Below are 10663 nucleotides of genomic sequence, written 5' to 3'. Positions count from 1 at the left end.
TACATGGGGGATTTTTATATTCACCAATCTCTGCTTGCCTCTGAAGCTCGTAGGGCCTCCTGAAAACATTCCCTGTGGGTTATTTGGATGTCAGCCATTGTGTTTACCACTTTTTCATTCATATTTTCTCCTAATCTGGGCTTTGTTGTTTCCTTTCTCTTTTACCCATCCTATAACATGTCTTTCTGACCTAATTCCATCTTTTCCAGATCACTCAAGGGGCTAAAGGAGGGTTTGTTCAATACAGTAAGAAACCTAGGAAACTTTGGTAAAGATAAATAAAAATAGGGCAGAAGATGCAAAGGCAGTGTTCCATATTAAGTAACATCTTATGTAGGAAGCTTAAATTTAAAGTGAAGAGTGATAAGTCTTTAGTGCTAGTTTTGGATAAAAGTTTAAAGCTTATATGCCACCTTTTAAACCTAAGTTTTATCATAATGTAGTTTTAATGTATATCTTCTATTATCTGTATCAACTTTATGACTATCTCTTCTTTATGCATCCCCTTAAATATGTATTACTGTTTTACTTATTGTATTTATGTGTAAAATCTCCCTGGGCATTTGTCTCAATCACTACACCGCATGTTTATGGTAATTTACTGTAATACATATATATCACAGGTGGTTTAAATGACACTTACCCTTTTAATATATTTAGGATGTTTCCCTTGTAGCCATAGGGAAGTCAAATATAAACAGCTCTTAATTTTAAGATGATGGTAGTATAAGCAGTATCAAAAAGGCATGTATTTATTTTTGGAACAGCCAAGAAGTATGGATGAATTTTGGTATTATGTGGTCTGTAATCTAAAAAATAAAAAGAAAATTTCAGTCTTTCTCCTTTGAACATTTCAAATGCAGCCTAATTCATTGAGAATTATTCCACATAATTAGAACAAGTATTATTAGTCAGGTCACCTTAAGTGGCACAGCAGGGAAATGCTTGACTAACAAGAAGAAGGTTGCTGGTTAGAAACCCTGAAACACCTATATCAGGCAGCAGTGATATAGGATGATGCTGAAAGATATCATCTCATACTGCATGGGAGGAGGCAATGGTAAACCCCTCCTGTCCTGTCTTCTACCAAAGAAAAGCACAGGGCTCTGTGGATGCCAGGAGTCGAAATTGACTTGGTGGCACACTTTACTTTACTTTCTTATTAGTCCAAAGTTGTTGAAGTTACTGCCCTAGAACTGAACTATCTTTTGGATCTATTCTTCAGTTAGCCTTGCATAAAATATAGGCACATTTCTGTTTTCAGTAGCCTTATAAAGACTAGGATAGAGATATGCAGGATCAGGGACTGCAACTGGCAAGTATTGTGACCAGAAAGACAAACCCAGGGTCAAGTTCCATGGTTTTTGATTAACCTTTAACTTGAATTAACAGATAAAAAGGCTGTGAATTCTAATCTATAAACCTTGGCATGAGAAAATGAAAGGTATTTGAGACAGGTTCTCTTGGATTTAGCCAGCAGGTAGAGGCATTTTTTTTCTTTGTTCATTATCTGTTCAGAAAGTTAGTGAGTGGAATGTAAACATCTACATTTCCATGCAGCAGAACTCCTAGCTAGCCCTGATCTATTGATGCATGTAACAGCTCAGTACTGCAAGGTTTACTTTAATTTCCACTTGCCTTTGTTCTTTTGATTCAGTGCTTTGTAGGGGGATTCTACTCTTCAGCTGCTTAAAGGTGCAGAGTGTAGCTAAGAAAGTCATTGTGCTTTTGACTCTAAATTCAGAAAAAGTTAAGGGAACTTAGTTCACAGTGGAAGTTGACCACACATCTAAGTGCTCAACTTATCTTGTTTTCAGGGGGTGAGGGCTGAATCACAGTTTCACCTGGGCATTTAAAGGAGGTTGTATGCTGGAAGTGGTTGTGGCAAGCATTTCAACAGTGTATATGTAATTACACTAGAACCTTGTTATTTGTCGAACTACTATTCATGGTTCTGCATATCTGCAGGTGTCTAATTGACACCTGTTTTCATTATCCTTGGATACTAAAGGGTTAAACCCCATGTATCTGGCGTTCCTAGCGAGCCGAAAGTGACAGCGAAGGTAACTTCTGGTCACCATTTTGTGAGGAGGAGCCATTTTGTGGCTCATTTCTTTAAAAACCCGCCTGTGATTTTTCACTGTTTTGGGGGGCATTTTGTGGATTTGAGAGGCATTCCTGAGCACATGGGAGTATGGTATAAAGGAGTTTCAATTATTTTTGCTGGTTTTCATGTCTTTTAACTGTCCCCCCCTCCCACGTTTCCCCCCTCCATTTTGGTCCATTTGGGAACCTAACCTCCCTTTCCCCATAGGCATAATGCCCTGTTATTCATGGTTTCATTATTGTGGTAGTAGGCAAGGAACTAAACCCCCATGAGTAACGAGGTTTGCCTGTAATAGTGACCCTGCACTATCTCCAGTAGGGCAGAAAGTACATCAGTTCTGTGTTTTGCATGGCACTTGGCTGGTTGTAAACAAACGTTTAATACAACATTTAATTAGTATTACTTTGCTTCTTACTATTCAAATTTCCAACCGCTTTTAATCCTAAATGCTCCTTACCATGTTCTGTTGTGGTGGTGGTTCTCCATCACTTGCATATGGTATGTATTCAGTCAGGCAAATGAAGAGAGGGATGGATCGCTGACACAATTTTGGATATCTAGAAGCCCCAAAATCTGAATGCTGGCACAGGAATCTCTGACACTAGGCAGCTTTAGCAAAGCAGAATGCCTTGCATCAAAAAAGAACCTTTGAGTCCAATGATGGGCCACAGACCACAGTTTGAGACCCACTGATATAAAGTACCTGTTGATATGCTGCAGGTTAGGCATGCGTTTAAATGTTCTGCTAAACTGGGACATCCCTACTTTTTCTTTTCCCCCTCAAACTAAAATGAACAGCTTGTGCTTAGGATAGTACTGACTATTTCTGCCAAAACCAACATACTGATTAAAGTAAATTAATTAACCTTTTCATCAAATCCACTTATATCCCCTGTCTGCTTCAGTTGGGATCACCCTCTGGGAATTTTTTTTTACCTGCTATTACTTTATCATCTTCATTTGTAAACTAATAAGTTATTGGCCACTTGTTTTTTGCTTTCTTTATATTACAATATTTCCAACCCCAAATGCGTGCCACCTTGTTATGACAACAGTTTCCCCACAGAGACTTGCTCCAGTACTATGTAATGTGGCATCATTCTCTTAAGCACATTCTTGTGCTTTGTTATATAAATGTCTGTTTTCCCATGTTTGTTGGGCTGACAGTACAGTTGGAAAGTATGCATGGATGAAGGTCTGAGTGTTCATATGTGACACCTGTGGGAATTTTGCACAGAGATGGGCTCTGGGTCAGACATTCAGTAAGGAGCAGTGTCGAAATAATGTAACAGAGAAAAGGTACAGCTCTTTCCATTCAGAAAGCAGGTAGCCACCAGTGTCAACTGGGACATTCATGTGACCACCCAACGTAGTCAGCATGTGTCACTCTCAGGAAGTGCTAAGACTCCGGGGCCCTGGTAGAGTCTAGTGCTGATTCCTAGGCCTTCTTTTATTTTTTTACTCTCCCTTGGTAGTCCTCTCAGTGCTGGTGCAGCTGAAGCCAACATTTTAATTCTGCCTCAATATCACCAAGATGGCAACTCTGCTCCCTGCTAAGCCTACCTGGGCCCACCAAACATAGGAATGTCAGGCATGGATACAGAAGGCTGATATGCTAACAGTGCTTAACAGTGTCTCAGTTCAGTGCAGATACTTTGTTTCCTGGACATATTCTGTGATATGTTAGAGAACTGGATATGCAGAGTTAGGATTAGATTAAAAATGGGAAGACTCTGGAGGAATTCTCCATGTAACCTCTTAGGAATGGGAGACTACAAAGAGAGAGGCTGATGAGATTCAAAAGAAGGAAGGGTTCCTTTCTTCATGGCAGAGGATGCTGAGCATATACCTGTTCCTGAACCAGGCTTTTTGGGGATGGAGGCTAAAGAACTGAGTCAGATAGAAGTGACAAGAGATGATGTTCTAAACTGTCTGGAAAAACTGAAAACTAACAAATCACCAGGGCCGGATGGCATCCATCTAAGAGTCCTCAAAGAACTCAAATGTGAATTTGCCGAACTCCTTGATAAAATATATAACTTATCCCTGCAATCAGGCTCTGTACCAGAGGACTGGAAAGTAACAAATCTAACACTGATTTTCAAAAAGGGATCCAGGGGCGATCTGGGAAATTACAGGCCGGTTAGCTTAACATCCGTTCCAGGCAAATTGATGGAAAGCATCCTCAGGGATAAAATTGTAAAGCACATAGAAGAACAGGCCCTGCTGAGAGAGAACCAGCATGGCTTCTGCAAAGGTAAATCTTGCATCACAAACCTTTTGGAGTTTTTTGAGAGTGTCAACAAGTGTGTGGATCAAGGTGATCCAGTTGACATAGTATTCCTGGACTTCCAAAAAGCTTTTGACAAGGTTCCTCATCTGAGGAAACTTAGCAGTCATGGGAAATTCCTGAGGAAACTTAGCAGTCATGGGATAAGGGGACAAGTACATGTGTGGATTGCTAACTGGTTGAAAGACAGGAAAGAGAGGGTAGGTATAAATGGAGAGTTTTCACAATGGAGGGAAGTAAGAAGTGGGGTCCCCCAGGGATCTGTACTGCGACCGGTGCTTTTTAATTTATTCATAAATGATCTAGAAGCAGGGGTAAGCAGCGAGGTGGCCCAATTTGCAGATGATACCAAACTTTTTTGGGTAGTGAAATCCAAAACTGATTGTGAGGAATTCCAAAAGGATCTCTCCAAACTGGGTGAGTGGGCGACAAAGTGGCAAATGCGGTTCTCTGCTGGCAAGTGTAAAGTGATGCACACTGGGACGAAGAACCCCAACTTCAAGTATATGATGATGTGATCTGAGCTGTCGGTGACTGACCAGGAGAAGGATCTTGGGGTCATGGTGGACAGCTCGTCGAAAGTGTCGACTCAATGTGTGGCAGCTGTGAAAAAGGCAAATTCCATGCTAGGAATCATTAGGAAGGGGATTGAAAATCAAACGGCTAATATTATAATGCCCTTATACAAAACTGTGGTGCGGCCACACCTGGAGTACTACGTACAATTCTGGCCACTACATCTAAAAAAGGACATTGTAGAACTGGAAAAGGTGCAGAAGAGGGCAACCAAGATGATCAGGGGCCTAGAGCACCTTCCCTATGAGTCAAGGCTACAACACCTGGGGCTTTTCAGTTTAGAAAAAAGACAACTGCGGGGAGACATGATAGATGTCTATAAAATCATGCATGGTGTGGAGAAAGTGGATAGAGAGAAATTCTTCTCCCTCTCACATAACACTAGAACCATGAAATTGATTACCAGGAAATCTAGGACAAACAAACGGAAGTACTTTTTCTCACAATACATTATCAACTTGTGGAATTCTCTGCCATGCGATGTGGTGCCAGCTAACAACCTGGATGGCTTTAAGAGGGGTTTGGATAACGTCATGGAGGAGAGGTCTGTTATCAGCTACTAGTCGGAGGGCTATAGGCCACCTCCAGCCTCAAAGGCAGGATGTCTCTGAGTACCAGTTGCAGGGGAGTAACATCAGGAGAGAGGGCATGCCCTCAACTCCTGCCTGTGGCTTTCAGCGGCATCTGGTGGGCCACTGTGAGAGACAGGATGCTGGACTAGATGGGCCTTGGGCCTGATCCAGCAGGGCTGTTCTTCTGCATAATTTTCATCCTACATGGAGATATTCTTCACCTTCCAATTTGTGACCTGAAGTTTATTTTACTGAAGCGCAAGGCTACTGTTTCCCCAGGAAAAATACTGGTGATGACTTTTAAAGATAGAATTACCATCCAGAACCTGAAAGCAAAAGACTTTTGTAAAAGGTTGGGGGCAGGGGAGAGCTTTGCCAATGTTGTAAATGTTAAATCAGCTTTGAAAACATTATGAAAAGGAACAGTACACTAGCAAATTGTATGGAAGTGGGAGTGTATGAGAGATACTCTGGTCCTAGTTAGATTATATGTTCAACCACACATGGCAAAATAGATGCTGTGTCACAGAAGCACATGACATAACACTGATGGAGGAAGTTTTGTTTCCCATGGAACTCTTTCGTTGTCTATGGCTCCTCCATGTAAGGCTTCTCAAATTGTCCCCTTCTATAAAGTATGAGGGATACAAATTACTGGAAAATTCAGAACTGACACTGCCCTATAAATTATTTCATTAGAAGAGAATTCTCATTACTCAGCTAAAGCAGAATGAATTGGACCTAAAGAATCCCTGAATGTTTATCCAGCCTTTGCTTAAAACTGTATTAAAAAAAGGGATTTCACACCTTTCCCTGGGCAACTTGCTATATTGACTGTTTTTAATATGGAAACCAAATTTAGACTGCTATAGTATAGTATATATCCAATATACTATAGCCAATGTGGTGTAACGTGGAGTGTTGAACTAGGAGCAGGGAGACCTGGGCTCAAGTATCCACCCACCTATGAAATTCAGTGAGTGACCTTGGGCCAGCTGGTCAGCCTGACTTATCTCACAGGCTTGCTTTGAGGACAAAGAGGGTGTATTAATATATGTTCATTGAGCTCCTTGGAGGAAGAGTGAGATCAGTGGTGGCCAGCACTGATGGGGGGTGGAAAACAAGCCACGGCTCCATGTCTCTCAATCTCTTTCTGCCCTGTGGTGTGAGAGGAGAGAGACTGAGGCCCCCTTCAGACATAGCGTGAAACCATAGCGTGAAGAGCCATCTTCTCACAATTAAGAAGTCAGCAGGAGACTATGCAAGCCTGGTTTTGTTTCGTTTTTAATTAAGCCAAGAAGCCGTGGTGGGTTAGTCTGGGGAGATGTGTCTGGGGGAGCAAAAAAGTGGGTCTGGAGCGGGGGCGGCAATATCACAGGTAGCGGGCAGAGGGAGGTATGGCGGTGGGAGTTGGGCAGGCCGTTACAGGGGAAAATGGTCCAGGCAATTGAGGTCTGTTCCTTTTTCCGGCCCTTCTCCCAACCCTCTGACCCTAGGGAGCTCTGGGAACACTCCTTCGAGGATTAGGGTGCTGCTGCTGAATGCCAGGTCAGTTAACGCAAAAACATCTCTCATCCACGATCTGATTGTGGATGAGCGTGCTGACCTGGTAGGTGTGACGGAGACCTGGTTGGATGCGCTGGGCGGGGTCAGTCTCTCTCAGCTTTGTCCTCCAGGTTTCCAGATCGTGCAGCAGCCCCGCCTCGAGGGTCGGGGAGGAGGTGTTGCAGTCATCTTTTGAGAGACCCTCCCCGTTTCCAGGTGCCCGGTCAGGCAATCTCAGAATTTCAAGTGTTTGTCCTTGAGGGTGGGCCTCCGAGATAGGCTGGGGATTCTGCTGGTGTACCGACCACCCCGCTGCACTTCAGTCTCCCTACCTGAGCTGGCGGGGGTGGTCTCGGAGGTGGCCTTGGGTTCCTCCAGGCTTATTGTTTTGGGGGATTTCAATGTCCACGCTGAGGCCCCCCTAGTGGGTGCGGCTCAGGATTTCATGGCCTCCATGGCAACCATGGGCCTGTCTCAATTGGTATCGGGCCCTACCCATGTGGCGGGACACACTCTGGATCTGGTTTTTGCCGACCGGGAAATAAATGATCTGGAGGTGGGGGAATTTGAGATCACTCCCTTGTCATGGACAGATCATCACCTGGTGGGGTTTAGTTTGACTGCTCCGTCTGTCCTCTGCAGGGGTGGTGGGCCGATTAAGATGGTCCGCCCCCGGAGGCTTATGGATCCGCTTGGATTCCAGACGGCCCTCGGGGAGTTTCCAGTGTCCAGAGCTGGTGACCCTGTCGACGCCTTGGTTGATCTCTGGAATGGAGAGATGGCCCAGGCTGTTGACACGGTTGCCCCCAAGCGCCCTCTCTGGCTTAGTGGAGCCCGTTCCGCTCCTTGGTTTTCCTCGGAGCTTAGGGCGATGAAGCAACTCGGACGACGGCTGGAGCGACGCTGGAGGAAGAGTCGTCACGAATCCGATCGAACACGGGCTAGAACCCATTTTAGGGACTATGCCGTGGCGGTGGGGGCGGCGAAGAAACATTTTTTCTCCGCCTCCATTGCGTCTGCTCAGTGCAGGCAAACAGAGCTGTTTCGTGTGGTGAAAACATTGCTCCACACATCCCCCCGGACAATGGGGGAGGAGCCATCTACAGCTCTTTGTGATCGGTTTGCCTGTCATTTTGCAGATAAAGTCGCTTGCATCCGTGCTGACCTGGACTCCAGAGTTTTGGCAGTTCCAGCAGACGTGCCTCTGGTACCATCTGGTCCCGTTGTGTTGGATTCTTTTCAGTTGGTGCGGCCTGAGGATGTGGACAAGATCCTGGGCAGTGTGTGGGCGACTTCGTGCGCTCTTGACCCTTGCCCTTCATGGCTAATAAAAGCTGCCAGGGAGGGGACAGGCAGATGGCTGGAGGTGATGGTTAATGCTTCATTAAGGGAGGGCAGGATGCCATCGTGCCTTAAGGAGGCGGTGGTAAGACCTCTATTAAAAAAGCCCTCCCTTGATCCCTCCAGCCTGGACAACTATAGACCTGTGTCTAACCTGCCCTTTTTGGGCAAGGTGATGGAGCGTGTGGTGGCGTCCCAGCTGCAGAGGGTCTTGGATGATACGGATTATCTGGACCCTTTTCAATCTGGCTTCCGCCCCGGGTATGGGACTGAGACTGCCTTGGTCGCTCTAGTGGATGACCTATGCCGGGAACTAGACAGGGGGAGTGCGTCCCTGTTGGTTCTGCTGGACCTCTCGGCGGCATTCGATACCATCGACCATGGTATCCTTCTGGGCCGCCTCTCGAGTATGGGAATCGGAGGCACTGCGTTGCAGTGGTTCCGGTCCTTTCTTGAGGGGAGGGTCCAGAAGGTGGTGCTGGGGGACTACTGCTCGGCCCCGTGGCCGTTGGCCTGTGGGGTCCCGCAGGGTTCGGTCTTGTCCCCCATGCTGTTTAACATCTACATGAAGCCGCTGGGAGAGGTCATCCGGGGATTTGGACTGAGTTGTCAGCAATATGCGGATGACACTCAGCTCTATCTCTCCTTGTCATCTGATCCTAGGGAGGCGGTGGATGTCCTGAACCGGGGACTGGAGGCCGTGGTGGGTTGGATGTGGGCTAACAAACTGAAATTGAATCTGGATAAGACGGAGGTGCTGTTGGTCAGTAGGAGAGCCAATCGGGATGTGGAGATTTTACCAGTTCTGGATGGGGTTGCACTCCCCTTGAAGGAACAAGTACGCAGCTTGGGGGTACTACTGGACCCGGCTCTGCTCTTGGAAGCTCAGGTGGAGGCGGTGGCCAGGGGTGCCTTTGCACGGCTTCGGCTGGTGCGCCAGCTGCGTCCCTTTCTCGAGAAGGCAGATCTGGCCACGGTTACCCACGCCTTAGTCACGTCGCGGCTGGATTACTGTAACGCGCTCTACGTGGGGCTGCCCTTGAAGAATATCCGGAAACTGCAGCTAGTGCAAAACGCGGCAGCGAGGGTGTTATCCAGAGCTGCCCGTTGGGAACATATCACCCCCATTTTGAAAGAGCTGCACTGGCTACCGGTTCGTTTCCGGGTCCAATTCAAGGTGCTGGTTTTGACCTTTAAAGCCCTAAACGGTTTGGGCCCAGGGTATTTGAGGGACCGCCTGCTCCCAAGGGTTGCTGCCCGCTTGACGAGGACATCTGAGGGGGCCCTGCTCCGGGTGCCGACAATGAGAGAGGCCCAGCTGTCGTGCACTCGGGACAGGGCCTTCTCTGTTGCTGCCCCCAGACTCTGGAATGCTCTCCCAGTGGTCATTCGCTCCTCGGACTCCATCATGGATTTTAGAAAGCTTGTAAAGACTTGGCTTTTTACCCAGGCTTTTACATAATCGTTTTTACTGCTGCTTCTGGGTGTTTTTATTTCTTGTATTGTTTTATGCCTGTTTTTATATGTTTTTATACTCTTAGCATGTTGTTTTTATTGTGTTTTTATTGTATGTTTTTAACTTTTGTAAACCGCCTTGGGGCTATATTTTAACGAAAGGCGGTATAAAAATGCAAAAACAAACAAACAAACAAACAAATAAACAAACAAACCTTGGGTGGACAAAGCAGTGGTTAATCTGTGAAGCGGGAATCATACTGCCGATGATTGTGATTTGGCAACCTCTGGCTTCTGGGCACAGGAACCCCTCCCTCTTCCTAGTTTGCCCAGGCTGCATCCAAGCAAGCTCTGTTCCATTCACATCGCCAGACTGTGGGCAAGGTGTTGGCATGCTAGTGAAGCTGCAACCATTGGCCACAATGTTAGAGTGGCTGTGTTCAGTGCGATCGTTTCTTTTCGGCAATATTCACCTACCCGCCCACACCTTTGTGTACATTAAGACCAAAGTAACAACACTCGATTGATAACATCTGAGAGCCCCAGGAATGGGGATAGACTGGGTGTTAGGTCAATGAAAGGGCTCCTTGCACGTGTGTCTGTTCTCCTTCTTTTATTTAAAGTGTGCTTTCCCCAATGCTGTTCCATCCCTTTAAATGCAGGGATGCAGCCTCTCTGTTGCCAAGCAGCGGCAGGAGGAGCAAGGAGGCAGCAGAGGGTGTGGCATTGGCCCCAAGAGGTGGCCAGCAAGAAATGCAGTTGCCCTGGAACAGACAC

This window comes from Hemicordylus capensis, chromosome 4 (genome assembly GCF_027244095.1).
Source record: "Hemicordylus capensis ecotype Gifberg chromosome 4, rHemCap1.1.pri, whole genome shotgun sequence".
NCBI lineage: Eukaryota > Metazoa > Chordata > Lepidosauria > Squamata > Cordylidae > Hemicordylus > Hemicordylus capensis.
The sequence above is the reverse complement of the archived record's forward strand: the minus strand, read 5'-3'. Positions refer to the sequence as shown.